Source organism: Oryx dammah, unplaced genomic scaffold (genome assembly GCF_014754425.2).
Source record: "Oryx dammah isolate SB20612 unplaced genomic scaffold, SCBI_Odam_1.1 HiC_scaffold_11072, whole genome shotgun sequence".
In the NCBI taxonomy this organism is placed as follows: domain Eukaryota; kingdom Metazoa; phylum Chordata; class Mammalia; order Artiodactyla; family Bovidae; genus Oryx; species Oryx dammah.
This window is the reverse complement of record NW_024080466.1, coordinates 3,312,731-3,318,828: the sequence shown is the minus strand read 5'-3', so window position 1 is coordinate 3,318,828 and position 6,098 is coordinate 3,312,731. Positions and strand designations below refer to the sequence as shown.

Sequence of the window (6,098 nt, the reverse complement as noted above, 5' to 3'; positions counted from 1 at the left end):
TCAAGGTTTAATGCTCTATCAAAGAAGCATCAAGGGCCTCAGTTCCTTGATTCCAAGGTCACTAATTAGTGATTTGTTTTTGTTTGTGGTTGGTGGGAATGTTCAAGAGAATAAGCTCAATTTAAAGTTTATGAAGAATTGGAAGACTATTACTCAAAATGATATTTTCTTTTTTTTCTTTTTATTTGACTGTCCCAAGTCTTTCAGCACTCAGAATATTCATTATCCTGTGAAGGATCTTCATTGAGGCATACAGAATCTTTGGTTGTGGAATGTGGGATCTAGTTCCCTGACCAGGGATTGAACCTAGATCCTCTGCATTGGAAGTACAGAGTCTTAGCCACTGGACCACCATGGAAATCCCAAAATGACATTTTCAGTAGTTTTACATATATATAAAACTACTGAAAATATATAACTGGTGGTGGTGTTTTAGTTGCTGGGCTGTGTCTGACTCTTGCAACCCCATGGACTGTAGCCTGCCAGGCTCCTCTGCCCATGGAATTCTCCAGGCAAGAATCAAGAATACTGGAGTGGGTTGCCATTTCCTCTCCACAGGTTCTTCCCGACTGAGGGACTGAAACTGCCTCTCCTCCACTGGCAGACTGGCAGGCAGATTCTTCACCACCGAACCACCTGGGAAGTCCCGAGTGAATATTCAGTTCAGTTCAGTTCATTTCAGTCACTCAGTCATGTCCGACTCTTTGCGACCCCATGAATCACAGCATGCCAGGCCTCCCTGTCCATCACCAACTCCCAGAGTTCACTCAGACTCACGTCCATCGAGTCAGTGATGCCATCCAGCCATCTCATCCTCTGTCGTCCCCTTCTCCTCCTGCCCCCAATCTCTCCCAGCATCAGAGTCTTTTCCAATGAGTCAACTCTTCGCACGAGGTGGCCAAAGTACTGCAGTTTCAGCTTTAGCATCATTCCTTCCAAAGAAATCCCAGGGCTGATCTCAACACTAAAAAGAAAGGAAGTGTCAAGCCATGAAAAGACATGGGAAAAGAAGTCAGTCTGAAAAGGCTACAAACTGTATGATTACAACAATATGACATTCTAGTACAGGCAAAACTACAGAGACCATAAGAGATGAGTGGTTGGCAGAGGCTAGAGGGGAAGAAGGGATGGATAGGCAGAATATAGATGATATTTTTTAAGATATTGAAATTATTGTGCATAATACTATAATGAGGGATACATGTCATTATACATTTGTCATAATCCACAGAATGTACATCAAGTGACCCTAATAGAAACTATGGATTTGGGATGATGATGATGTGTCAGTATAGTTTCTTTGCTTGTAACTAAGTAAGTAAGTGTTAGTCGCTCAGTCATGCCCAACTCTTTGTGACCCTGTGGACTGCAGCCCAGCAGGCTCCTCTGTCCATGAGATTTTCCAGGCAAGTGTACTGGACTGGGTTGCTGTTTCCTTCTCCACAGTATCTTCCCAACCCAAGGATCGAACCCAGGTCTCCTGCACTGCAGGCAGATTCTTTACTGACTGAGCTACAAGGGAAGTCCAGGTACTACTGTATTAGACGATGATAGTGGAGGAGGCTATACACAGGTGGGGGCCTCCTGGAGCTCTCTCTACTTTCTGCTCAGTTTTGCTGTGAATCTGAAATGGCTCTTAAAAATAAAGTTCGTTTTTAAAAATGTACATTTTAAAATTCTGTCCACTGAAAATGACTAGGAAAATAAAATAAAAGATCACCTTGGCAATAATGAGCACCCTAGTGCCTGAGTGGTACTACCTAATGTCTTTCCCACTAAAATAAATCAAAGCTCCATAAAGAAATAGGTGGTAAAAGGCTGGCAGAGGAATTATACAAGATGTGACTGGGACATCTTATAATAGAAAGCAATAAAACTAATTCAAACTTCTATGACCATGTCAACAATACTCAAGAGTTGACTTGAGCCTTTTACTCGGCAAAGGTAGGGTGGCTTGAGTCACAGAAAGACTAATAGCTGAAGCAGATTGAAATAAACCAAATGAGTACAGAAGTACATTTTTAAAATGCAGTTAGCAGTCACCTTAGAAGGATGCTGGGAAAACAATTAATTTAAAAAATAAGTACACTAAGGGAAATAATCAAGCATTCATCCTTTCTATGTGAACAAAACTTTGGAGTAACCAAATCTAATAGCTGATTCTTCACAGTTATATTCCAGCTTAAGAGGAAAAAAGGAAGAATAATTAGTAAAGGTAGACTATTCCCACTTTGCAAACCTATAATGAAATAATTAATCTAAACAATAATTGTTAATGTTTGCCAGTGCCATAAAATGAAGGACCACCAGCCACTAGGTATCCCTGATAGAAGTATATGATGACATTCATAAAATAATTTTAACCAAATAAATAAAAAATAAAATCTGAAAATGATCAAATCTCTAGATTTGGCTATCAGTTTCCAGAAAATGCAGGGAACATGTCAAACAATGCCAGAAGAATAAAAAGTAAATCAAAGGGGAAAATGTTAGCTAATTAAGAAATTTTGAATATTGATGGGATTTTAAGTTATTGAAATTAATTATGTTGTATTTCCAAATGGTATAATGGTATTATGATTGTACTTTACAAAGGTCTTTATCTTTTTTAAAATATTTAGTGAAATAGTTAAAGATGAAAGATGTTATGTCTGGAAATTGTTTCAAAATAATCCAGTGTGTCTTAGTGGGCAAGGACAAAACAAAAATTGTGTCTGTGAGTGACAATTGTTGAAGATGCTAAATGGGTACATAGAGGATTTATAATTATGGTAAGAAATATCAAACCTCCCCATACGTGTTAACAGATTAAAGGCTAAAATACATACAAGCAAAATATATACTTGAGACATGAGGCTTTAACAAACCCCTTTGGAATTCTTAATACTGGTAATGATGCTTGGAAGATGCTCAGGAGAAATTTAGAAATGGAGACCCTACAGCAATATAATATGGGCAAATATTGCATTAACTAAATAGTTTTCTCCCAAAGGAATTCATGGTTTCAGGATTGGATTTTGTTAAAAATGCCAAAATGTTAACCTCTTCTCCATCAATAAAAAACCAGGTCTGTTTAAAATAGAAGATATATTCATGTAAACTGAACAGCAAGGAGCATTCTAGGATCCTTGAAATAATTGTAAGCATTTATTTTGAAAACTAAAGGTACATCCAGAACATCCTGAATAAATATACTAGAACTATGGATTATCATATACCCAACTATGGAAGGATAAAGACTTCCTTGATGGCTCAGTGGTAAAGAATCCGCCTGCAGTTTAGGAGACGCAGGAGACTTGTGTTCACTTCCTGGGTCAGGAAGATCCCCGGGAGGAGGCCATGGCACCCCACTCCAGTATTCTTGCCTGGAGAATCCCATGGACAGAGGAGCCTGGCTGGATACAGTCCATGAGGCTGCAAAGAGCTGGACAAGACTTGAGCACACATGCACACGCACTTGTGTGGAAGGATAACCCTGTTTGTCATAGGAAGGGAAATTTTCTATGATGTTTGATAAACTTGAGATCTACATTTCTGAATATTAGATTTTAACTTTAAGATATATTACAGAGAATAATAATCAAAATATTAACCATATATTCAAGCCAGATTACTTTGATAGAATCCTGAATAGAACACTGTTTGATGCAGATTATATTCTTATTACCTATTTATTACATTAAGAAATATATTCAATGGGCACTGAGTTTCAGTTTTGCCAGATGAGACCTGGAGACGGCTGATGGTGACAGTTGCACAACATGAATGAACTTAATGCTGCAGAACTGTATGCTTGAAAACAGTATGGGAGTAAAGTTTGTATCATGTTTATTTTACCTTAATTGTAAAAAGATTATGGAGACATTAGCAGAACAAAAAATAATATGGTGCAGAAATCAAACGATCTTACATTATTTGGTGGACCAAAAGTTTCAAACTCTTTGGCCTACCCAATAAAACTATGTGCAATTTAGAAACAGTCATGAAAACTCTGGTGTTCAATTTAGTGGCATGATGCATAGAAAAACAGATAACACAAAGTTTCATCATGCAGCATTAAAAACCTTACTTATTACATTAGTGACATTCATTAACTCAGGCATCTAGAAAAAATCTGAAGCATAAAAATAGCCTGATAATACTGAAAAAAAAATTTTAACTTAATTGCCTTTTCTATATATATTAAATGCTTACATATATTACAGAGGATTTTATGTATTCTATTCATTTTTGCATCTTGGGTATAATTTTATATATTATATATAATTATATTTTATATATAAATTATATATAAATTTAATTTTGTTTATATATAAATTATATATGTGTATATTATATATATACATCTATACTTATATATATATACACATATATAATTTATATATATTATATCTAATACACATCTATACTTATATATATGTGTATATATATATATATATATATATATATAATTTTATATATGTGGTACACTGTCTTGGAAGACAATTCTCCATGGTCTCTCATGTTTCCGGACAATGGCTGTCTCTGTCAATGACACTCTTTTCAAGAGTGTTTATGATGCTTTCGCACTGTGGTGCTGAAGATGACTCTTGAGAGTCCCTTGGACAGCAAGGAGATCAAACCAAGCAATCCTAAAGGAAATCAACCCTGAATATTCATTGGAAGGACTGATGCTGAAGCTGAAGCTCCAGTACTTTGGTTACCTGATACGAAAAGCCGATTCACTGGAAAAGACCCTGATGCTGGGAAAGATTCAGGGCAGGAAGAAAAGGGGGCAACAGAGAATGAGGTGGTTGAATGGTGTCACCGACTCAATGGACATGAATTTGAGCAAACTCCAGGAGATGGTAAGGACAGGGAAGGCTGGGGTGCTGCAGTCCTTGGAGTTGCAGAGTCTGACATAACTGAGCGACTAACACTTTCATTTTCCCTTATTATATCAAGCATCGAGACCTCTGTGTCTCAGTAATTGACCCTGTTTAAATGATCTCAATAGAAGTTAGTACATGTCTGTTTCTCTACGCCTTGATTTCTTTGTAACAACAAAAAAAGGGGGAGTTACAATTCAAGAGACAAATCACAAGTATATTCTGAAAGCTAACGAGGAAATGCGGCTGACTTCTTTAGATAAAAGGCATTACGGATTGAAATTACTATTTGATTTTGACGCTCCTGCCAAGGGACTGCCTGTGTGTTTCTCTCTAAATAAAATGCAATTTGTTCCCGGGAGAGAAGCCTCTAACCTATTCAGCACTCAATGGTACAGGATGAATACCACATCTCTCTAAATTATATTTTCTCTCACTTCTAACAGTGTATATATTTTGTAAGTCAGTATCTTCACTAGTCTCTCAGCAGGTCTGGATTTTGCAGTTCTATTGAGATACCCTCTGTCCTCATTATTTAATTTTCATTGAAATGTATCCTTATCATGATTTTACTAATTTGAATTTAATAAGCATATGGAAATTACTTAGCATCCACTAATAAAGTTATTGTTTTTACTTTTCATCAGAACTTTACAAAATACCAGATGCAATAACAAGTTTTGTTTTGTTTTTCATATTTGCAGATTGAGATAAGTGCCATATGGAAGGAAAATGGTAAAATTAACAAAAGCTGAGGCTAAAAAGATAAACTACTGGTGGTTCTCAATTTTGCCTTGAGCTAGACTTGAAAATGAAGCCAAATAACAATCTCCTCTAAAACATAAAGTTGTGAAGAAATCACATTCAATAGTTGTCTCCTTGGCTTTGCTTAAAACCATTCTTTTTTTTTTTTTTAACCAAAAATGCTTTCATGCTTAAACTCCTAGTTTGAATGGTTTCCTTTATATCAAGGCTAGAATCATTATACAAATCTTTAAAACAAAGATTTATAAGATGTACCCTTCTTGAAATTGGCCGGAAGAAAAAAATCTAGGTTAATTATTTGTTCCATTTTATTAAAAAATTAAATTTTTATTATTCATTTTTTTTTCATACTATGGTCAGGAATGTACCATTTAATGTACCATTAAAATAAGTAACTCCCTCAAGGGCCTGCTCTTTATCTTTTATCTTTCTAAATCATTTTCATATTCTTATCTAGTTCTATAT

At 35.8% G+C, this 6,098-nt stretch overlaps 1 non-coding gene across 1 annotated transcript; it reads right to left on the bottom strand.

The window, feature by feature from the left end:
• Positions 1–285: 285 nt before the first annotated feature.
• TRNAG-UCC lies at positions 286–358 on the bottom strand. Its single transcript has one exon. It is a non-coding gene; the product is annotated as a tRNA-Gly (tRNA).
• Positions 359–6,098: the final 5,740 nt, after the last annotated feature.